Genomic DNA, 24,078 nt, shown 5'->3' with positions numbered 1-24,078 from the left:
ACCCACCTACTTTGAAAGTAGACTTCTTTCCTCTCACTCATTTCATGAAGTTTGATTATGAATCAAATTAGAAAACTCATGTTTCTCATACACAGAACTAAAATAAGCATGATCATGATATTATGAAAGCTTCAGAAGTTGGATTTTTCTTCAATTACTAAGAATTGCTGCAAATTACAGACAAATGTAATAATGAAAAGCTATATTGCTATTAGAAAATTAGCACACTGTATTAACATATGGATTCATAGTACACTAAAATTGCATGCAACTGAGAAAGAAGAGATGTTAATTTTACTGACCTTTGATTAAACTACTAATAGGACGGATGTATTTTAGCAACGCTCCTAGAATTACAAAAGAGGAAGATTACCACAACTGTAGTCGGCCAATCCACCTGTCTCTGCAAAGCAGCAAACTCAGTACTAGGAACAACCTCTGGTATTGCTCCTTAAAACTAAAAGACCTTAATAGCCCCACAAAAGCACTGAATAAGTACTCCAAACCACAGCAGTTTAAGCCCTTCTCACCTCATTTGTTTTGACTAAAATTTTCCATGTGTAACAAGCAAGTGTCAGTTTCTTTATTTTAGAAAATAAATACTCCTGTGCTAAATTTGACAGGAATACTCACAGAACTGATTACCAGGTACCTGTTTCAGTTTTTATCTGTATAGCTTAGCAGTTTCTCCACTTTGTTAAACCATAAATAATTGCATTTAACAATTAGTTAATGCAAGTTCACTTTCAAAACAGGCCTGACATAAATGTTCTTCAAACAGGTCAGCCCCCCCCCCACCCCCTTGATAAGCAGAGTTCAGTCTGCACTGAAAGGTGTCTTATGTTAAGCTTGTATTGCTCCAGTGTAATTAAATCAAGCTTGAGCCCCAGACTAAACTGATAGGATACCCAGGAACTGCTCTCTTGCAGTCTCTTCTTGGTCTTGCTTCACACTATGGCTGTCGAACATACATAATCATAATAAAACGTTATGTGGAATGAAGCCTTACTGTTTGTAACCCAGTTTCTCTACTGGAAGTGGAAAGCAATGTTTAGGACGGTTTTCTGCAGTAGCCCATTTCTTCTAGCCCAGAGAGTATTGAACACAGGGCTGCCTGTACTCTCCACTCTATTACAAAAAACTAATCCCATCGCATGACCTGCAGCAATTCAGTTTAACAAATCAACAATTACAAATATTTTGGCAAAGTAAGCTTAGGTATTGTTTGCCTCTCGGCACAGTTCACAACCAGTTTGTGGCTTTATGATAAAAGTCATTAAATCCAATCTGAAAAGCAGAATTTACAGCTCACTTAGCAAGTCAGGCCCATAAATGGATGCTTTCAATTACAGGGCATTTACATGCACAATCATTAAAGCAGTGTTGAATACATTTGAAAACTCTAGAATACTTTTTATAATAATTAAAACTTTGCCTACTGAGTTTTATATAAACAAAACTTAGGAATTCTCTTCAGTCTCATGCAGAGCTCAGATTCGTTGTCATCCAGAACCTACTGCAAAGCCTGTTCTCCCAGTACTTTTGTGGGAAAGGGATTAGAGAGATGGAAACAAGCTTTGTTTTTTAAAGTTGCTCTCAGCAGCAGAGACTTTTTTGAGCTCCAATAAACTCAATTATATCAACTGGTGCTCAACACCTCTGAAAGATCAAGTGGAACAGGAAGATGGAGGAGGACCCAGGAGCACCTTTCATTTGGAGATTCTCTGGGTAATTCAAACTTATTTGATTTTGTTCATGAAACTAGCTTCTAGGTACAGGAAAAGAAAAAATCAGTTAAGAGACCAATTCTTTTAACCTCATTTTTTCAATTGTGTTCTTCTTTTTATCATCAAACAGAACCTCAGGAAAGTTGACAAATTAATCTCCAAGACTGTACTACACACACCCAGCTTCTTCCATAAAGAAAATTGGATTTTCAACCACTTATATTTGTTTTGGTGACTGTCAGTGTAGTCCAAGCCTGACTCACATAATGGCAGAACAACAACCAATTACCAGGTTACTCTATTAAACATCCCAATATATTGTGGAATATGTGCTTAGGCTCATCTTTGAGTTAAGTTTAAACCACCTTAAATGAGACTCTCCCGTTCCTCTTTTTAAAGGCATTTGCAACTAACGCTATCTTTCATCATGATAGTGCTAAGCAAACGGGGGGAAGGGACTTCAAAAACCTCCCCTTTGCTTACATTCTCATTCCCCGCTAATTCACTAGACTTTGTCAATGTTAAAGTTTTAAGCCATGCCTCAGAACAAACACACACACAAATAATCTACTCACACACCATGCAAGCTCCAACACTGCAATAAAGCATAGGAAAGTGTAAACAGAAACCTTGTTCTGCTAAGAGAAGCCTTTTGCCTGAACAAGAGGGTGCTTTTTTTTTTTTTTTTTTTCCCCAGTCTGGAGAACAGAGCAAAGACTAATCAGTCTCTCACTACACAGTCCAGCCCCCACAGAAATAATGTCATGAATCAGTCTGAAAGTACAGCTCTCCAGGCTAAGAGAGGAACACTTAAGAACAGACAAACCTGCTGTTATGTGCAGTCTCCTAATAAGCTGTCATTATAAACTTCTTGCTACAGATGGAATCCGGCTCGTTTATAACCATGAACTCCGATAACGTGAGTTCCACACGCAATGCACAGCGGTTGCAGCATTCGCTAGCAGCATTTTCAGAAATACTTGTTTGGTAAACCCAGGAAGCAAAACTTTTTCTTAATGCTATCCACTTGTTTGTAAAGTATTTGAAAAGAGCACAACACATGTGTTGGGGTTTTTTTTAGTCAAAAACTGTGACGGACAACCAAAAAGACATGAGACTAGGCTGCAGCCTGAATCCCAGCTGTTCAATTCAACAGCTCTCCAAGACTATCACAAGGGCTCTTCACCCACCCACTTTTTTTTTTTTCTTTCCTTCTTTTATTTCTCCAGAGTGAAGACTAAAAGACCACACTGTGTCATGCTTCTTCTCTTCCCCTCCACTTCCCACAGAAAAAAAAAAAAAAATAAAATTGCAACTAGGAACTCTACAACTCTGCAGTAACACCAACTACTGCTACTTATCACCACACAACTTCTCCCATGTGCTTATCTAGGTAGATGAAACACTTAACAGAATATGCTTGTTTACATCTTACAATGCATAGATAGCTACAGCATTAAAACCAGTGCCGTGAAGAAAGCCACGAATCTCAATTCGCATGTACGGGTCTGATGTAGGCAGTGTGTATTTCACATCCACGGCTCATGGAACAGACAAAAGGGCACTGGGCTGAAGCGGAGCCTGCAATCCTAAACGCTTCTTTACAACTCGCTCCTAACTTTCTCCACCACCCCGGCACGAAGTTTTGCACACCTGATCTCTGCAAGAAAAAAAGACCGGGCAGAGAGGGAGGGGGAAAAGAAGGAGAAGCAGAACTTTTTTATTTTTGTGTCCCCCCCTCCCCTCGCCGCCCACAGGCACACGGGGGGGCACAGGCCGGCCCTCCCCACCCCTCACCCCCCCGCCTCGGGGGCTACTCCGCCCTGCGGGCGCCGGGGGGTGACACCGACCCCCCCCCCCCCCCCGCCCCCGCCCCGCTTCCCCTCACGCCGACCCCGCCAGCGGCCGGCGGGACCCGCCCCCCGCCCTCTCCTCCCGCCGGGAGCGGCAGCCCCCGCCCCAAGCCCCGGGCCGCCGCCGCCGGGGCCCACCGCCGCCCTCAGCGCCGGCCGCGTCCCACCACAACAAAGGGGGAGGAGGGCGTGGGGAGGCGCCCCCGTCCCCCGCCGGGACCAGGCCCGTTCCGTCCCCCCCCAGCCTACAGGCAGCCGGCGGGGCCCCCCCTTCCCGAGCGGCGGCCACCCGGTTCCCCCTCTCCCCCGGCGCGGCCGGGCCGCCCGCCGAAACCGCCCCGGGACCAACCTCTTCCTCGGCGAGCTGCGCGGCCGCCCTCCTCCCTCAGCGCTGCCTACCCCTGCGCGCCCGCCCTCCCCGCGCCCATTGGCTCGCGCAGCGCCCCGCCCACCGTCGGGGGGCGGGGAGGCGGCTCATTGGCTCTACCGCCCATCACTTGTGAAACAGCGGGCGAGGATTGGGTAGCTGGCGCGGAGGCCCGGCCCGCGCCGCCGATTGGCGGATTGAGCAGCCAATCGAGTGCCGGCGGCGGAAAAAAAAAAATGAGGCGAGAGAAATTAAAAAAAAGACGCGAGGCGAAGGGAGACGGGGACGGGTGGGCGGGGCTGCGTGCCCCGCGCGGCGGGGGCGGGCGGCAACGCTCATTGGCCGCGCCGGCTGTCATTCTTCGCCCGACGCGGCCGCTAGGGGCGGTTGATCGGGCAAGGAGAGGCGGGAGGGAGGTTTGGGTGACCGGCAGGCGCGCAGGCGCAGTGGCGGAGTGAGCGAGCATCGCTGCCGCAACCCGTAACCTTCCGCGCCGGGCGCGGGTGGGAGCTGAGAAAAAGTAGTGCGCGCCTTCCCGCCAGAAATCCCCTCAGGGGACACCCCCGGGCCGCCTGCCCTCGAGCGGCCAGTAAAGCCACGGCTAAATCGAGGTTTAAATGTTCCTTAGGCAAGGGAGGGGGAAACCTCTTCCCTCAGAGCGCCGGTGCGGGGCGGCAGCCAAGGCGGCCCCTCAGGGCACGACGCCCCGCCGTCGCCGCAGCCGTGGCCTGAGGGCGGCACGGCCCGGCTCCCCCGGCCCCTCGCCAGGCCGCCGTTCCCTGAGCTCATCCCAAAACCAGATTTAAACCGCCGGAGGCTTTGTCTCCTGCGATCACCTACGGCTTCAGGCTGGGACGGTCCCCGAGGCGTGACGCTGAGGTAGGGCCACCCTGAAGCCTGCCTGCACCAGCCTCGGGGCTGCCCCCTCCTATTCAGTGGCTCCTCAGAGAGCGGTTTTCCCCTCATCTTTGTTTGTTTTTTTGTTTTTTTAGCGGCTGCCTTCAGTAGACTCTTGACAGCTTTAACCACCTGTGGTGTGGTAATGATGTCATATAACCAAATTCTGCACCTAAGTAAATGCCCAGGCTCACCACAAGTAAATTAGAGCCTGTTGGCAGCCGGGGACCTGCCAGCATGCAAAACCCGTCACTGCTTTGTCTACAGAGGTCCTTGCGGTGATGCTCGGCAGGTTCTCCGAAGTGTGAGTGGGAAACCACAAGATGGGAGTTTAATGGGGTTCGTTTGGGGTTTCTTTGGGTGAAAAAGTCTGTTCCTGCTTTGCTGTAAGTCTGTTGGAGATGCTCTGTTTTTTCGCTTCCACTTTTTGATACTTTTCCTTATCCCACCCTGCGTATATCTCAACTGTAGGCCACTTCTCTTATGCCTGAGGTCCCATCTCACCAGCGTAACAGCTTGCTTTCCAGAGGCATGCTCCTCTCCCAGACTGAAACGGTTTCTGCACTCGGTGACGTAGGTGGTGTGATTCAGCTTCTTGGGCACGTTTCCCATCTCAACAGGCTTGGTATTCTCAGGAGCCAGGTGAGGCACCTCTCCCATCGTTTAGCCCTTCTGACAGAATGATAGATGTGGACTCGCAGAAATCTCCCTCTTGCCTCGTCTGTGCTTGGATTTTTCCAGTTTGAAGCAGAGAGGTAGCTTATTCAGTTTTCTGTTGTATTTTTTCCCCCCAGTTCCATCAGTTTGAGATTCAGGCCAGTCGTGAAATAAACACAACAGTAAAATGGAGAAGATACCCGCTGCAGACAGTGCGGAGCTGCTAATAGATTACCATCGTGTTTTTGAAAGATAAGGAGGTGTTCCAGGCGGGTTGTACCTGGAAACAGATACAGGCTATTCAGCCAGCACAGCACTTGCTTTGTGGAGGTTTCACTGCATTCAGAGAGAATTTTTTTCTATGAACAGCAAGTTAATTAAGCTCAGTTTTTCTGTGGATTTGTGTCAGACATTCCCTTCACCTCTCCACTGCAATAAATCCACAGCCCCTTCTCCAGTTATATCCCCGAGGCTAACTTCTGATACTTCAAATCTCCCTCCTGTGCCCCCAACCTACTTTTACCAGCTTGCGGTCTGGGCACAGAGCAGCACAGGCTATGGCTGGTTCAGGGCTATGCGTGTTCTGGCTGGCCAGCTGCCCACCGTTCCTCTACTGCCAAGGAAGCCAAACAGTGCTGATAAGGGCTGAGCTTTCTCTACCCTTCTCCCAGGTGGAGCACTAACAAGGTTTTTCTTTTCTAATGTGGCCGATGTTTGCCATGAAACTTGACAGACCAACTTCCAAAAGCTCTGCGTCTCTTAGGTGTGGTTGAAATAGGTTGGAAGGTTGACAAGGTTATATTGGAGGACTCTGACAAAAAAAAACAACATTTGCATAAACCTCCTTTCTTTAGGAAAGCAAGTGGCAAGCAGCAGGAGAAATAAAGCAAATGGAAGAAGGCGGCATTGGGGTTGCAAATCACAGAGCCCAGAAGTTACCTGAGAAGCATGGTTCTTGGAGAGGCCAGGCAAGATGTGCATCTGCAACTTAAACACCGCTCTAGAAAGGGCGCCCGGCCACACACTTGCAGCTGCAGAAATAGTACCTGATTCGGTAAAAACAGAGAAACAGCAAAACTCAATCCCCAGTACCAAAGCTGGATACTGTTAACTAAACCATGCAGCTCAGCACGTTTTGGACATTAGCGGTTGGTTACAGATGGTTGACAGTCCCATTTGGATTTGAACCTGCAGTAGAAGAGCATCAGCATCTCTTGCAAGGTGTGTGAACGTGTGTCAGAGGGATCAACATCCTCACAAACGGCATTCTTGTACAGAGAGACAGAAACAGCACAGTGGTATTTCACAGTCACCTGTCTGCTAGAAAGAACAAGGGAAATAATCTAAGAACTAAAGAAAACATGATGAAACGGTAGCTAGCTGCAGTATGCTACAGAGAATACATGTTGAATTCCCAAAGGCTGTGACCAAATCCTATAAGAGGTAAAAGAAATACAACACCAATATCGGATAACTTCAAAGACACACGTAGGATTTCTAAATGACCGAACGCTATCAGATATCACTGCATGAAGGTGGAGACAAGCGTGAAGTGCAATGCCAGGAAGGCAGGGCTTGGAGGCAGAGCAGATAGTTTTTATGTTGAGGTCATTATTACCAATATGTCAAAATGACCTGTTAAACTGAAAAAAAAAAAAAAGAGCGAGCTTTGAGCAGAGTTGTGATACATAAAGATCAGCCAGCATATTCGAGACAGGAAATAACGTATGACAAAAATGACCATAAATCCATGGAGAACCACTGCTAAATGCTCCCAGATTTCTTAGCTCGTTCTGTTGAAGCACTAGTGTATACTTCAATAAGTGCTTTACTTCTTACATCAGTGACTGCATTGCTGCTTCCCTGCGTACTGTAAATGCCATTCAAGCGTGTTATTTTCTCTCTCAACTTATGTGAAGGTAGCTTTCATCATCCACAAATATGCAAAAGATTATGCAAGAGAGAATGGCGCGCAGAGGAGCTGGCTCTGGAAACTGTGAGAGGGAGAGATTCCCTTTCACGCCGCATTACTTCATGGCCAAATGGCATGAAAGCAGCCTTTCCATGTCATTGTAGGACTGCCTGCCACAGGGGTGAACACTGCAACACTTGCAAAAACTCCCCCCCGTCTAGGTAACAGCATGAAACTACTTGACGAGGATCAAGATTGTGTCTCCCGCAACCTCAGAGGGTTAAGTACGGGCTTAAACCACTTCTCCTTAAATCACATGAGGTTTGTAAGCAGCTCCACACAGCACAAAGAGGGTTAAAGAGGACACCACGCTATGCTTTTCCCACCATGTGATGAGGAGCACGTCAGTTGATTTTCAAGACAACTAACTGCTGGCATACTGTCCAAACAGGCGTTGCATTGAAGTGACTAGAGAAGAGCTTTAACATCATAAATGAAAAGGAAGCTATTGCATGAGGCATAAAAATCTCCAAAATGAATAGGAACTTCTACTCAGTCATACCGGCGCATAGTAGATTAAATATGGGCAAAGGGCCAAGTACTCCTCAAACTTCAAAAAAAAAAGCTGTGACTTAAGGCTGGGAGTAACAGCAAAATACATAAAAAGGCATTTCATATTTCTGCTCTTCTATTTATCTTTTCAGTAATGAAATTTCTCTGAAATGTTGAAACTCAAATCTGTTCACTACCTCTTCTGAAATGCAGAAGTATGTTTCCAACATTACATAAATCACTGTCGTTTCAGACTGGGCTGTTAGAAGATTTCAAAGCAAAGCAAAAAAAAAGGAAAGTCCCACAGCGCAAAAACGTTTGACAGCCTTTGATGTAAGCCTGCTGTGTCTGTCTTATACCCTTGTCAAAGTGGACTTAAGAAATAACTAGTATTCAAAATAATGCACTAAAAGCAAAGATTTGCCTTTCTGACCCATCATAGTACAAACTGGGTGGTGTTTATGTTATAAAGGACATTACATTTATCAGACGGAATGGAGTTAGACAGTAATCCTTAGAAGTGACATCTCCTGTAAGAAATTCATAACACAATGAGAAGATCTATATATCTGCTCACATTGCTCATTTACACTGTATAATTCTGATGAGTAAATGATTTAACTGCCTTATCTTAATTCCTAGTGCCTATTTGCACATAAACCCAGTTGCCCTGAGTAACCAAGAGCAGAGTGAGTTGAGAGAGACAACTTCAGCATAGTCAGACAAACGCTTGAATTTTGAATTCTTTTGAGGCTGCGTTAACTTGCTTTACTTTGTGCTGAAATGGATCGGGGGCTTTCGTACAATTGGGCACTAAGACCTTGCTACAGGAAAATCCCGAAGGCCCGGATCCATCCGGGGAGCTTGGTAGCTCAGATGCAATCATGGGTGTTACACATAAGCTTGGTGAACTCGATTTCATACTAGTCTCCTGGCTTCAAAGCCTCGGTTTTACGCCTAACTTTAGGTGTGGTCAGCCCCCGCGGTAACGGTAATCTCTTACACTGCTTGAACTCAAAGCACTTTTTAATTGTGGTTGGCTGGCAGGGGAGGTTGCAGTTAAGGAGACTGTGGAGCCTCCGAGATGGTTTTGCAGGACCTCCCTGGGGTCCAGCAGCACCTCGCTGCTCCCTCCCGAGACAAGGAGGGGCAGGGGCTCCCCATCTGAGCTCCCTGAGGACCCATTAGGACATACCCCCTGCACTCACTGCTAGCTGGGGGATGTCCAGTCCCAGTCGTCAATAGTCACTGAAACTGGCTTTTCTTTCCTCTGTTTTCCTGATTTTTACAGGTTAGAAACCTTTCATGTTGACAGCATATCTGTTTTTTCTCAGGTTATCCCTCTGTCCTTTCTTATTATTCCAAATACTACACCATTCATCTGCTTACATCCTTTATTTTGGATTAGTTGAAGTTGATTAGAAACACATTTATGCTAACCCCAAATAAGCCATCATTAAAGTGAAATAGCCTTGTTTACAAAGAGATTTACACAAGTTTATCTTTATTGACTTAAATAAACAAGCGTAATTTGTGAGTAAGCCTAGGGGACAATAGCTTTGTTTCTGAATTAATGGTAGGCCCTGGTCCAGCAAGGATTTGCGTACATGTTTAAATCTATGCAGTGAATAAGCCAGCTGAAGGTAGGGGGATCAGTCACCGGAACAAAATTCAGCATAAATGTAAACCTTGGTATGATTAATTTTTCTATCATCCTTATTTCCTTTTTCTGTTTGCTTTTTCCAGCAAGCTGAAATTAATTCATTACAGTAAAATCTGCAAAATAAAAAAATAGTTTGTACCTCCCTAGGAAGGATCAAAATAAACCAATTTATGCTGTGATCAGTTATTGCAATACAGTCTGTTTCTGTTTTACACTGTGTAAGATGCACTATGCTAATTAAGCATATGTTTGTGTAGATTAGTCTCAATGAGATTTACCCCAGTTTTCTACACCATCTGTGCAAGATTGGTAGCCGAGTTGGAAGTGATCTCTGTATATATTGTCTATATTAGTTGATGAAGTGTTTAGAATCCTCTGAGGTAAAAGTTTTCTTTATGTTATTATTGGTCTTGCAGAGCTTTAGTTACAGGTTTTGAACATTCTCTTTGCGCTTTCAAAAACTAGTGGTTTATGACAATATAATTTTAAAAGTTATTGTTATTCTGATAGACAGAATAGATCAAGCAAGAATTCAAAGAACCTGAAAAATCCTTTCTTGCATAGTTTTATTTAGAGATACAAAACATATATTACTGTTATGCAGGTGAAGCTATCACCAAATAAAAATGTTGCCGTAACAAAAAATTAGGCCTTAAAGATATACTGGGACTTTATAATTACAAAACTGTCATGTTGTTTATTTCACCTCTTGGCATTTATCATGATGAATAACTGATGCAAAAAATCTCTATCCTTCTAACACCGCTTGAAGCCAACTGATAGCTTTTTCTGTGTAATCCACAGGGAAGTCTGTGTTAGAGCCTCCATCCCTGGCACCCTGCATCACCAGGGAGGCAGGCTGATTTCTTCAACTGGGGTGACAGAAGAAGGAGTTCTCTGGACAGCCCTGGCGTGACACTGTGGACAGCCATCGTATTTACAGAGGATGTTGGGGAGAACTCAAGGAGTCATCCCTGCCTCTGCTGTTTGAGGTGTAAGAGTCTGCTCTGGTGTGTAAGAGTCAGCTGTTATTTGTCCTCTCCCAGCTTGGGATCAAGCTGGTGCAAGAAGCCAGTGCTGGGCACATGTCCTCTCTCAGCACAGCAAAATCTGCTCTCTGCAAAAGTAAGTTTTGCCCTGTTGTACTTAGAAAGTGCCTTTCTGGCAACACAGACCAGCTTCTCACCAATATGTGGGAGGATGTTGTCCTGACGCCATGTTCTGGCTGCAGAATTTAAGGCACTGAGAGGTTAAAAATCAACATTTACTAGAGTCTTCGAATTTATGGCTAAGATGGACCATTACAACCATCTAGTCTTATGTTATTAATTTCAAAGGCCAAATAATTTTCCCCACAGAATCCTTTTTCGAGCCCATAACCTTTGCAGCTCTGAGCTATTGCATATCACCTATGGAAAAGGAAGCTCAACAGCCCTGTGGTGGAAGGGATCCACCAACTGCCTGCTGAGTTGGTGTGGTGAAAATGGTGAAAATGGGTGCCTTTCTCCTTTGTCTGGAAGGGATCTTTTTTAGCTTCAACTTCATGCCATTAGATCTCGTTATACCTTTTTGTTGGTTTTGTTTTGCTAGACTGATGTCTTTACACAGAAATCTTTATTGCATATACGTATTTGGTGACTGGGAGCAAGTTGCATCTCGGTGTTTTTCTTAAATAAGCAAACTAAACTGAGTTTCTTTGGTGTTCCACCGCAAGGAGGTTCTCAAACTTCAGAGCTTATCCTGAATCCTCTTTACGTCTACAACTTCCTTTTTGAAGTATGGACACTGAAACCATGAACAGTCCTTTAATACATTACAGTGTTATAACACTTCTCTGCCTTTATTGAGTTGTCTTCTGCTTATGGATTCAAAGGCCCCATTTCTTCTGCTATGTAAAACCAGGAATATATGCTCACAGTGTTTTAAACAGTAACCTATAAATCCTTTTTAAAGTCACTGCTTTCCAAAATGCAGTCCCTGCTCTTAAAGTTGAGATGTGCAGCCTTGATTCCTTGAGACAGCTGTCTTAAAACCACCAATCTGAGTGACTACATTTACTGCACTGTGCAGATCGCTCTATAAAAGTAATTTGTCAATATTTATGAAACATGGCAGTAGGAAAAGACTCCCAGCTTACAGCCACAGGCAAGGACAGCTTCTGATTTTTCAGACCTTAGCATTTACAGGTGAAGAAAGGTCAGACAATAATGAGATCTTAAATGCTTTAGAGCAGTATTGCTAGTGAAAATGGCAATAGAAAGGTATGTCTTCTGATAGATGCAACCAAACAAAATCTGAAACTGCAGTGTAGCTGAGTTAGCTTCTTCATGCAAGTTTGACACAACTGAAAGCAAATATATTACAGATCATATAGTGTTAAGCACCAGAGATAAGGAGAGCAGAGCACATAGGCTGCAGAAATCAGATTCAGCCTGTTGGTATATGTCACAGCAACGAACAGGGCAAGAAAGAGCTACAAAAGATGAAAGCCTTAGAAAACATGGAAGATGCACGCCATGCACAAATAAGTAGAAGCAGCAACTGAAATAGAAGCAGTGGTCTGCAAAGAGCAAGAAACAAATGAAAGAGGCTAATGTCCAATAATAGTGTTGTATGTGTTCATTCCAAGATAAATCTCTTTCCAAGTCTGCAAACAGTAATCTGCAGCAATTTGTAATCTAGAGCAACTGAAGACAAACAGTAATGTCCCTGTCTTGTTCCCTATCCACTGGCTTGAAGATTAAAGCAAAAAAAAGCAGTTTGCACCTCAAGCACTGGCAAGACGTGGTATTAGAGATGTTCCAAGGACATTGTGTGTGCCTTTGCAGAATGAATGCAAGTGTCTTGCACAAACTTAAAAGCTAAATCTGATGGTAAGGATTTAAGGCAAGTTTTGGCAGTTATTTTTGGACTCAAGGACCCAGCTGCCCTCTGTGTGTAGTTTTGACCTTAACTGTCTTGAGTGTAACCATAGGCTTCTCCTTAGTGATAGATGTTTGTGCTTTTGCAGGGCAGAGACTGATAATTTTGGCCCTGTGGAGGTCCAAGTGGTCCTGATGGGTGACTTTATCACAATGCGAAGCCTTGAAGGACCTTGAATTGGGTGCAATTATTACTGTTAAATTTTGTGTATGAAGCTCAGCTTGCCTCTGGACCACCAGTGAGAAAAAAGCCCTGTTGAGTTAAAGGAAACAGAAGAATCATCTGGAAAGCCTTTTCCCAGACGTGTCCATAATTGAATCAGAGTTGAAAACTTCTTGATTGAACTCAATAGCTCAGGGTTTGCGAGTGCTGCAACCAGAGCAAGACGGCGTTCAGGGCTGGCTGCTTCCCCAGGTCCTGGGTCGGTTTTGCAATGCACCAAACGTGGCATTACAGGTGACTACACTGTGTGGGGAGGGAGAGAGTCGGGGAATGTCAGTCTGAACTCTGTCCACCCTTAAGAAACACAGCAAAGACATGCCTCGAGCAGGCTTTGAGTCCAGGAATTGTTCTGCACAAGAAAAGTGCCCGGCACAACCCCTAATGACTCTGCTGATGGGCACTGGCAGCTATGATGCTCCATGTATGAATAATCCTCTGCTGGAAATGCTTGGAGAAATGACAGCCAGCGTGCTTGGGCTTCTTTCTGATTATCCATTCCTGGCTGCTATCTTCTCATCCTTCAGCTGATGTTCCTGTTATTTCTCCTCTGGTTGAACCAGAGGAAAAGCGTATGTAGCGTCTCACCTACCACGTGTCAGTGCTAGACAGCTGATTGTCAGCCTACCCGCGAAACTGTCTAGACGCAGTGATGTGCTGTCAAACGCACAAAGTTAACAAAATGATAGGGGAGAATATTTTCCTCGTGAATCCTCTTTCAATCATCGTCTCAGAGGTTATTTGTGTCAGTGGCAGGTACAACATTTTCAGGCGAAGACATGATTTGATTAATCAACTCTACCTCTTTAAGATGTTCTAGGTTTTTTTCCAAAGTCCATCCCTGACATCAGCTCAGGCTTACATAAATTCCCCAGGCACAAGCAATGCTTCAGTTACTGGTAGTTTGCACTTATTTAACAGGTAATGTCAGTAGATAACGGTCTCCTGCTGCTAGATAAAGCCAGAAGACAAGCCATGACATTTTACACTTGGCATAAAGTTAAAAATGAAGGCTAGTGGCTTGGAAAAACATCTATTTTGAAACAAATCATCAGCTTCTCTTCTTAGGTTGCTTCTCAGCAAAAGGGTGAGGAATGGAGGGAAACAAGAGAATCATCCCAGCACCATTTACAGTTCCAGACAGATAAGATTGTCGCCATGAAGGGATCCCGCCCTTCCCCTCTCCTGACTTTTTGCCCTTTTTTCAGCATGAGGACTTAACAGTGGCTGATATGACTCAAGTCTGTGACATGGCCCAATTACAGTCTCAGCTGGAAACATTGGCAAAGCCATCAGGTCGCTCATAAAAGGCCTGAAAGATCTCCCTGCTCTGAGCCAGGAGCTGCATCGCATGGCCACTGTCTGGGGCAAGAACAAAGCCTAGAGAAGGGAGATCAGAGAAAAGGGGCCAGCCTCTCTGGCCATGCTGGTATACTTACAGTCCCAGAAAAGAATATTTGGAACATGGTTTTGCTCTATAACGTACACAAGAAAATGCATTTGTGGGATTTACAGGCTAGATCTGTAGTGTCTTTTGAGGGGTGCCTTGAGGCTACCTCCAACACCAGTCCCTTATCCCTGCAGACAGATGGTTGGATGCACTTCACCAAATGTTAGAAGTTAGATGTCGAAGTCTAAGTTACTAAACTTTCTACAGTCATCAGGAAAAGAGGCCCGTCTAGAGGGCAGTTCATCTGGCCTATTTTAGAGCTTGTTTTAGGGTGGGATGAATAACCCCCTGGAGTTCCTGTTATTCTGCACTGACTATAAAGGGAGCCTCTTAATTTTTAGATACCTCAGGATGCTTCAAGTCTGCAAGCCTGGCCCCGGGCACCCAGCAGAGCATGTGCGGTCTAAACCCGACCATAGCAGTATCGTCGTCTCTTTCATACAGCATCGTGGACACATCTGGTATACCAGTGCAGAGCGGCGCATGGTGTACGTACCATGCCAAGTGGCCGCAGCCAGAGACGCCAACTGGCGTGGAATGAGCAACACCCAGAGCATTAGACTTTCGGCTTTCAAAACAGGGCGGGCACATGAAAAACGTTGTTGCAAATGGTCCCTTACCTGACCTAAATCCCAGACCATGCCCAAGACTTGTCTGGAGGAGTGCAGCTGGCCCAGGACCAAGCCTTTTCCAGGGACTGTGGCAGCCAAAGAGCATAGACAAGGGAACTGTGTGTGTTGGGCTTCCTCTGGGACTGCCCATCTTCATCTACATGGTCCTGGGATCAGACTGAGCTGCCCCCAGGCTTTGGCATCCTGTCCTGCTGCTGCCAAGCAGCCCTGATGTCTTTCTTAGAGCAACTTGGAACTATCCTTCAGCAGGTTAATGCATACCAGGCAACAGGCTGGGGCACAGCTTTTTATTTTTAAGTTTTATTTTACAAATTGGGTAAAAAACCTTGCTGTTCCAAACATCCTCAGCACAGTTACAAGGTCAAACCTCAGTTCTCCAAAGGCAGACAGGTACATTGGCATGATGGACTGAAGAATTAAAAGACAAACCTGTTGACTACCAAGATGTCTATCTGACACGTAAGTCTCTGGTGTAACGCTGTAGTGCCCGGCTGAGCTAGGAAAACTGTATGGCATGCTCGGGACAGGGTTTGGTTCAGGAGCTCTGGTATTCCCTTCCCTGCTGCTCTTGCACAACATCACTACTTCCCACTTGTTGCCTTTGCCTCCCGCTCTTCATCCTGCAAATTCCAGCTTTTTAAACTATTGTGCAGTTATATTACAGCATGTTCAGGAAAAGAAAAGACTAAGAAACACTGGCTAAATGTTTTTACCCTATGATGTCTTATTTGTTTACATTTATGCAGCTGAATGTTTAGATGTCAGGTATGCTCCTATAGTACTACATAGGGGTCCTGCAAGGGGTTTTCAGATTTGCTTCTACTTGTATTCAAGGTAATCCCTATTTTGCTGCCCTTTGTGCCAGTGGACAGTTAGCTGTATCTGCTAGCTTTGTCACTGACAGCAGCTCCATCCTGCACAAGAGATGGAGGAGCTGGTGTGTGGTTGCAGGTTGTGTATACCCCCCTTCACAAAGAGCCAGTAATTGTTAAATAAATTATATGCTTTAGTGTCCGCATGTTAATAACTCTAATCCTACCTCCAACTACCAGGTTTAGAAATGTGATTAGGGAGGATTATACCTCACCTAATGCCTAATCACTTGTCTGTTCTTAGCTGGCCTTTTATTTCCACACACGCAGCATAAGGGATCTAACCAAACATCTCGCACGCATGGAAAATACCAAGTGAGTTAAAAATCAGTTGAGTGAGAGCAGGTAACAGCTAGAAACCAGACGTGACTGAGCACTGAAACATTAACCAGTGTGGTTATGACTCTGGGCAGCACCCAACCACTCCCTTTGCACCCTGACCATTTAAACAGCTGAAAAACCAAAAGGGCTGGACATAAATCTCCACTGGACTGGTGGTTTTTTTTTTTTTTCCAGATGAAAAGTGTTTTTTGTTTTTTTTTTTCTATACAACTCTTGATTTTATTTTACTTTACGTAGGAAAATATGGATGCCTTTTCCAGCAATACTAATGGGCAGGTTAGTAAGTGCTACAGTTCAAGAGCTGCCTAAACACGGTCCCCCACAGCTGGTCTCTGAGTGCAAGACTTAGTTAACTCCTTGCTCCCTGTCTTGATGTGAGATTCAGTTGCTAGGATGTGGCGATGAACATGAAGTGACATCCTGCTATCCCAAAGTAGTCCACGGGTTGAACACCAGTGAGCAGAATCAGGGGACATGATGCTTTTCCCTTGACCATGCAAACCGAAATCACCAGCTACTCCATCTTCTCTAGTGCTCTCCCAGAGATAGTTCACCTCTTCCCCGAATGATGATGAGGACAGACACGCAGCATCTCATGGAGTTCCCTAAGGGAAATGGGTTTATATGGGAACCGGTAGGAACAGGGTCTGAAAATCCTCTTCCAAAAAATGCAGGACCAAGTCCTTCCCTGCCATAAATTGCCATAAGTCTGCTGACACCATCAGGGCCACTCCAGTTGACCGGCTGACGCTTACCTCCTGTTTCTTGGAGCACCAGGTGCATCTGCTCCCTCCTTCCTTTGCCACATCCACACACCCAGCAACAGCTCTTGACCAGGCAAGGTAAAAGGGACCGAGCAACAGGGCACAGGGGTTAGATTTCATTTCTGGTAGCAGCAAACCAAACAAGAAGGTTTGTCAAGTCTGTGTACAAGTTTGTTAAAGTTTAAAAAAAACAAACCACCACCACCAACCTCTTTAAAGTGGTTTCATGTTGTTCTCGTCTTTTGTTTCAATATAATTAATTATAATTTGCTTTGAAATTTGAAATTACAACACCCTGCTGAGGTATGAAGTGTTGGGAACCTTGGGGAACCTGGGAGGAGTTGGTGGTATTGGTTTTTCTACAGTGTTTGCTCTCGGGAAAATAGGGGACTATCTTTAGGGGAGAGGAAGGGACAAGTATTTGTCAGAGAGCTGAAATTATGTCCTGAACATAGATGCAAATCAATCTGATAATGGAGAAATACCCAAGGATTTAGCAATTCTGGATTAGAAAGAGGATTTCAGCTGTGTACTTCAAATCTCTAATCTCGAGTGAGCAAGTAACCTAAATCCACCTAATAACAGTGAATGAAATTATAGCTTAGCTAAGTAATTACTCCCTTTTTTCCTTTGTATCATTCAGAGTAGGTTTATCTTTTATTAACTTTCATTGAGGCATTACTTTACCTTGCAATGACTTTAACTATCGAATTTTAAGTATCTGTTCTCTTGGTTGATCAAAAGCAAACTTGGTCTCTGTTTTTAGTTTTCAGTGTTGAAAAACCCCACTGTGCAGCCTGGTGCTAATGTAACCCCAGCTGCTTCCATACCAGACCTTGGTTTGTGAATTTAGCATCTTGGCTACTTCAGAGGGTTCCAAGTGTGCACTAGGTCTTGAAGCATCTGGCTCAGATGGACACAGATGGGTTGTGGTAGAGCCTGTAGCCAGCCACCTTCCTGATGGACACCCCAAAGTCTCCTCTAACGCTTAGCTCAGAGGTGTTGTTAAAGCAGTTCTAGTGAGGCGGCATATGGGAAATCCACCCGAGGACTGATGCGACACAATAAAAGCTAGGAGATGCTATGCTAGTGGTTATGCACGAGACCAAGCATGCTTATGCTTGGGTGTAAACTTACACTAAGTTCTGGCATCATCAGGAGGAGGGGAATCAGGACATATCTTAAGATGGACCCAAAGTTCATGTGACCTGGCTGGACTTGGACCATGTTTTGGCCCCGAGCCCAGGCTGTGCAAAGTGGCTGGACCAAAATTACGCACTTGGCTGTGAATGAATATGCAGTACCTGTTGCCATACAAGATAACTCCCAATTTTTACTCCGTGACTGCAATAACTTTAGGGTTTTGTTGCAGCCCACTAGACAAGATGTCATGCAGCATGATGTGGCCGCCTTGTTGGCCGTTGGTGGTGGGGGCTGCAGCTCTGCCTCTCAGTGCAGTCCTACAGCACAGATAGGCTCAGCCCTTTCCCTCTTCCTTACGTGAGCTTGAAGAGCCTTGGATGGATGCAAGCAAGTGGAAGCCTTTGTGGACCTACTCCATGGCTGAGCAGGCAGAGAGAGGCAGCGACTGGGGAGAAACAGGTCTAAGCTTTGCTAAGGAGCGCATGAGCCTGAGTCAGTGTATACCAGGATGGAGTAAATGTAATGATTTGCCTCGTAAGTGATTGCAGGCTTGGGGAAGAGAAAAGAAATCCTAAAACCAAGGAGTGGTGACTCAAGGGGTGTGCACGTAGCATGATGCTTCCTATGGCCAACGCCTGCTGGGGAATGTTCCCCCTACACCAAAATCTAACCTTGTGGTAAGCTGGCACGCTCCTTCTCCTCCTAGCCTGAAGCCTCTGTGTAAACCACAGTCTGCCGAGACAAGGCAAAAAGAGATTTTGACCCTTTTGCCTGTGATAATCCATGCCTTGCTATGCTCTCCAACCTGATCCCTCCCCAGCTGCGGGCAGGGTGCAGACCTTGCTGCCCAGTTCCAGCACTAGCCTGGAGCCTACGGGAGCACAAGTTATGTCAAACGCTGCCCAGACCTTCCTCCAGTTTCCACATCTCCCAGCTGGCTCAAAAAGTTGTGACCTACCATTTTCTAACCAACGTAACCCAGTCTTGGCTGTTCATGTGGCCAAGGAGGGGTAATTATTGGGTTTGAGGACTAGAGTAAATGGGAGTTAAAAATACTGAAGAAAAAAACGAGGCAGGGAAGGCAGACAGCATGGATGAGGTTAGCAGATTTGGGAGATGCACAATTAAAAGATTTCGGTGTTCCAGGCCTGACGCATGCTCTTGCCTCAGAGAGCTGCTTCACCAGGACAGCAGAGTATCCTCCTGGAGGAGGCAGTGCCCAGGTGTTTTAAGTCTTCCCATCAACATAAGATAAGTTTCAGGGCCATGTTGAGGAAGACAAGAAAAGTTGAGGGCTAACACCCTTCAGCAGCTGATGAATGACCTCTCCTGTCCCAGAAGTTTCCAGCACAAGCTACAGACCATCTCAGCAGCTGTCTGACAACTCTCAACACCGAGCAAGGGGAAACGCTGCCTACTGTTCAGTCACTTCTGCCAGCGAAAATTACTCACCCAGCAGCTTCCATCTCTGGCTGTCCGGTTGTGAATGATCCACAGGTGTCTTTTTAGTTATCTATCAGGCTGTTTTTTCCCTCCTCTCTGCCTCTGTGACAGCTGAAAATTCAACTGCTGGATGAATGCTGACCTGCAAATTGGAGGCAGGGCAGGTGAAGAGGGGGAACAGGCTTGTGCCTTCCTTGCTCCTCCAAGGAAGGAAAGCAAGACCGGCAAGCTTATACTTTAAAAGAAAAATTAGAAAACGGTGAAATCCTTTTTTCCCCACCATTATTTGTATTTTGCCTCAGCTGTATCTTGTATGCGAAGATGCGTATTAGAAGCAGGGACATTTGAGGGCTTCAGCGCATAGTTCAGCCTTGACCAGAGCAAGGACAACATGCACCAACAGACACAGGGGCCTGAGAGTCACTGAACTGGCATTACAGGAGCCACGCTTAGGGCAACTAGGGCAGCTCTTGGTGAATCACTGCCAAATCAGGCAGCTGAATCCTATTTTAGGTGTCCACATCAAAAATCCAAGCCCTGAATATCTATTTTCAGCCCATGTTGATGTTTGTCATCATCTGTCAGATTCTGGCCAAATCACCCAAGTCACTGCAGTGGCATCATTTCCCCCCCCCCCTCCACGTTCAGCCCTTGTCGTTTATCAAGCCTGAGTTTCATCTGCCATCCTGTGGCCTGCTCACTCTACACCACCAGTCCTCTGCTGCTTTTTGCCTTCAGCTACTCTGAAAAATATATATTCCCTCCAAATGCCTGTCCACCTATTTTTCATGCTCTGAAGGGACTTCTGCATATGTTGAATGGTGCAATGTCCAGCTGAGATCTGCTGGTGACCTCCCTTCAAACTGGACAACCACTCTGCAACTGGGATTTTTAGAGCAACATTAGCTTCTGTGAAGGCAGGATTAGGCCACAGATTTTTTTTTTTCCTCTCCCATAGTCTCCCTTTTTAACTTGAGTTTGCCACCAGTCCTCTCCTCTGTAGAGCTGGTAACACTGGTGTCTCATGTAAAGGACTCCTTGCTCTGTCAGGGCCTCTCCAAGGCAGAAGGATTTATAGACCTATTTCTCAGTTGATTAAAATAAAAGGACGTTTTTTCTCCCAAGACATAATAGTTTCCACTGAGAATGCCAGTGTCCCCCACAACTGTCCTTTCTTTGATTAGAAGAGAGCTATGAAAGGACATTGCTATTCAGTCTAACCATGTGTTTTACCTTCTCACTAATTGAAAACATCCCTGGTTTTCCTCTCATAAGCTGGCACGGGCTCCCATCCCAGCTTGTCTTTGAAGTTACAGTTTCTGACTTTCGCTATCTTTCCCTCCCACCCCCCTCATTTTGAAGTAAGAGATCATCCAAGGGACACCAGCGTATGCATGCTCGAGAGCCCTCCGGCTCTGCTCCAGAGCACGAGCAAGCAAGGCTGATGAACCAACATTCATCCTCCGTCTCCAAGGCAAAGGCTTACAAAAACGTCTGATTCCCAGCCTGGGAAGCAGGGCACGTGCCATCTGCACAGCGGTGCAGGCTCTCAGAGGGGCGGGCAGGTAGCGGTGCCCACCCCAGGGGCAGAATAGGTCTTAACAACAGATCCGTCCTCTTAGGAAATATAGATATTGCAGATATGAGGGATTTCCTGGGACACAAATCTTAATACTCATCAAGGCCCTACAGCTTGGGGGAAAGTCACTTTGGGAAAGAAACTGCCACTTTCTAGTGACGTTTGGGAGGTTGGTAGTCCATGTTCTTCAGGGTGTTCTTCTAAAACCATCTCTTCCAGCTCAACTAGAATTTATGGGTTTGACATGTAACCCCTGTCTGAGCAAATTAAAATAGAAAATTAGCTATCAATCAAAGCTGTTTGTCAAAGCTCCCTCTGTAGTCAGTTTTATGTTTTATTCTGCCTTAGACATTTGTCATAGGACAGGATGGGTTATTCCTTGGATAGACCTCTCACCACGGCACACAAAAGTAGCCTGGATGCCAACCCTATAGGTAGCCCAAGCCACCCTACACGGGGAAATTCTACGTTCTGTGTTACAGAAGAGTTGAGCAGATGATCACAGTGATGGGAAAGTCATAAAACATCAGTCACACACAGGGGTTAAGGCTCAATCTCACTCCCTGGACATGGAAGGAAGCAAAATCAGTCCTTCAAATTTGAAGGTTCTGGGGAATTTACAATATAAATGATTTCGTTGCCCTAAACAAAGACATTCCCTTATCTACCTCATCTCTACTTTGCTGAGCAATAAATATGGCTACAATTAATTCTGGTGCAGAAGAGCCAATAAAATTAATTATCTCCCATAAACCTTTCCTTCTGCATCCTATTTTAAGGGCAGTAACAAAAACACATTGCCGGAAGCTTCTTTCAGACATACCACGATGAATTATGAAGACGCTGGAGGACAATATGCACAGGCAGATCCTCTTAGGCTTTGGTCCCACACCAACAGAGACAACTGCAGCTCTGTCCTGTTGCCTTGACCAAGCTGAAGGCTTGCACAGCTGGATTTTGTCTCTCACGTGGGCAGGACTGGTGCTTACATGTTCCCAGTGCTGCAGGGACTCTTCCTCCCTCTATGCCTGCATGTCCAAGGCAAAACTGCCCAGCTGGATCCTTTAATTTACAGGAGATGAGCTCAAAATGCAAACTGCCCCAGCTGCATGCTCCCATGGCAGCCCCTTGGGCATGCAACCCAGAGCAAGCATCCTGTACCCCTTCAGAGGGGTCCTGAGCTGAAGCAGAGGACAGGGTTGAGGTTGGGCAAAAGGGCCTTTGCTGAGGACCGTTCGTTTTGCCATAGCAGCTAGATGCACTACCTGAAATCAGGGTTAGTTTTGGTGTCTACAGAGAGTGGGATTCCTCAATCCTAGCTTTAAATATCTTAGTAAGGAGACCTGCACTTGAGCAAGAGACTCTGGGCTCCCTCTGGAGTCAGTGGAGGACCACAGGCACTTCGGGGTATGATCCATTTGTGGCATTTAAAGGAAGATAAGACGAACCATGCCCTAAAAATGCCAGTTTAATCTGCAGTGACTACCTGGGGGTGCCACAGCAATGAGCTCTGATGCTCCAGCCCCATCGTCAAACCAACCCAACACCGCGTGGCCAGATCGCAGAGTCCTTGTTTGCCGTAGGTGGACACAACACAGCCCAGCTCATGCTGAAAGTCTGGGCAGGGTGGAGAACTGAGCATAGATTTTACATGTCTTGGGTTAATGCATTACCAGAAAAACCTCCTTTCTGACCAGGTTTCCAAACCTGAAGTAAACCAGAAAAAAACCCAAACGTACTGGGGTCCATTTCTACAAACTGCCCAAGCCCCTGAGCACAACCAGGCTTCGCTTAGTGGTACACAATGGCATTGCTGGGATTTTAAGTGTCTCCTAGCAATTAACAATCCTGAAGCAGGTTGAGCTTTTTCCCTTGGATGTCACAGCAACAGGAGCAAGGGCAGATATTGGAAGAAAAATGCTAAACAGCTGATGGTGGCTTTAAATAGCAAAAGGTCTTTGGTCAGGGTACTGGTGTGGGGCACCTAAACTGGTTGCATTCTGGATATTATCAACCATGTTACCCGTGACAACTGTGTTGGGAAAGAAATCAAGTTTTGTACTTAATCATTTAGTTGGAAATTTTGTCAGTAATAGGAAGAAAAGATTGGATGTCAGGTCAGTCTGGCATGTTCAGTGGTATTTATCCCTCCATCAGGCCCTCGTCCCTGCAAGCCCCTGACCTGCACTTGTCCCATCTCACTTCATCCTCCTGAGCTAGTGCTGTGCTTGCTCTGTCTGCAGCTGGGAGGGAGAAATGAGCAACTCCCAAAGGGGTTTCTGCTCACTCAGAACTCAACATCTATCCAGGAGGTGCCCCTGTGGCTTTTCCAGGACGTCGGGAGACAAGACGGTGTCCTGACTCAGGCATTAAACTTGGGTGCGTGCAGTGAAGCAGGCTGAATTAATGGATTTGCCTATACTACCAGGTTAAATCCCAGCTCAAACCCCCTTCTGAGACCAAAGCACATCTCTGTCCACATAAACTCTCTGCCTAAGGGGAGAGAGCCCCCGAAAAAGCTTGGCAGAAAGGACTCGGGACACCTTAGCTTATGCTTTGGTCCTTGACCCATACACCAAGAGAACAACCTGCTGCTGGCCCAGCCTGTGCACCACAGGGACATGCTGGGGTCAGGGTGCAGCTGGGTCAATGCACGCGGCGCAGGGGGAAGGCTGGTGGTTGCTCTCAAAACCACACTCTGCCCCACAGTGCAGAGGACCTGGCACAGCAGAGGAGATGGCTTTCTTTCCAAACCACATCCCTGCCATCCCCTCATCCCCTGATTTTTTCTCCTTTCCAGGCCCCTATAACTCCTGCTGTCCCACCAGCGCCCTGATTGCCTTTTCTTACAGCTTCTTTGTCACCTCCTGCTTCCAGCTTTTGCAATTTTCATGCTTTTCAGTGCTTGGAGGGAGATGTTTCCCATGTCTTGGCCGATAGTGGAAGCACACATGAAACCATCAATACATGCACACAGGTTAAGGGCACAGCAAGACTCATCTCTCCTTATAGTTAAATTTCCCCACCTCAGCCTGAGCAAGCTGCTTCCCAGTTGGCACATACCTGCTCCCCTACTCACCCTGA

The 24,078-nt window shown here is 45.9% G+C and overlaps 1 protein-coding gene across 5 annotated transcripts in view; it reads right to left on the bottom strand.

The window, feature by feature from the left end:
- The window catches only part of LOC309602833 (mothers against decapentaplegic homolog 2), a 55,796-nt gene extending 51,812 nt beyond the window's left edge, over positions 1–3,984 (bottom strand). For 2 of the 5 annotated variants that reach the window (XM_082336839.1, XM_082336837.1), the window contains exons 1-2: positions 3,930–3,975; positions 3,163–3,387 (exon numbers count right to left, since the gene is read on the bottom strand). The gene's annotated coding sequence lies outside the window, so the exon portion shown is untranslated. Of the gene's footprint in view, positions 1–3,162; positions 3,388–3,929 lie in introns of all 5 variants that reach the window. The other 3 variants (XM_082336836.1, XM_082336841.1, XM_082336840.1) reach the window with 2 other exon arrangements.
- Positions 3,985–24,078: the final 20,094 nt, after the last annotated feature.

This window comes from Platalea leucorodia, assembly GCF_965183815.1.
Source record: "Platalea leucorodia genome assembly, chromosome: Z".
Taxonomy (NCBI): domain Eukaryota; kingdom Metazoa; phylum Chordata; class Aves; order Pelecaniformes; family Threskiornithidae; genus Platalea; species Platalea leucorodia.
Note: the sequence above shows the minus strand (reverse complement) of the source record. Positions and strands in the feature narration are given on the sequence as shown.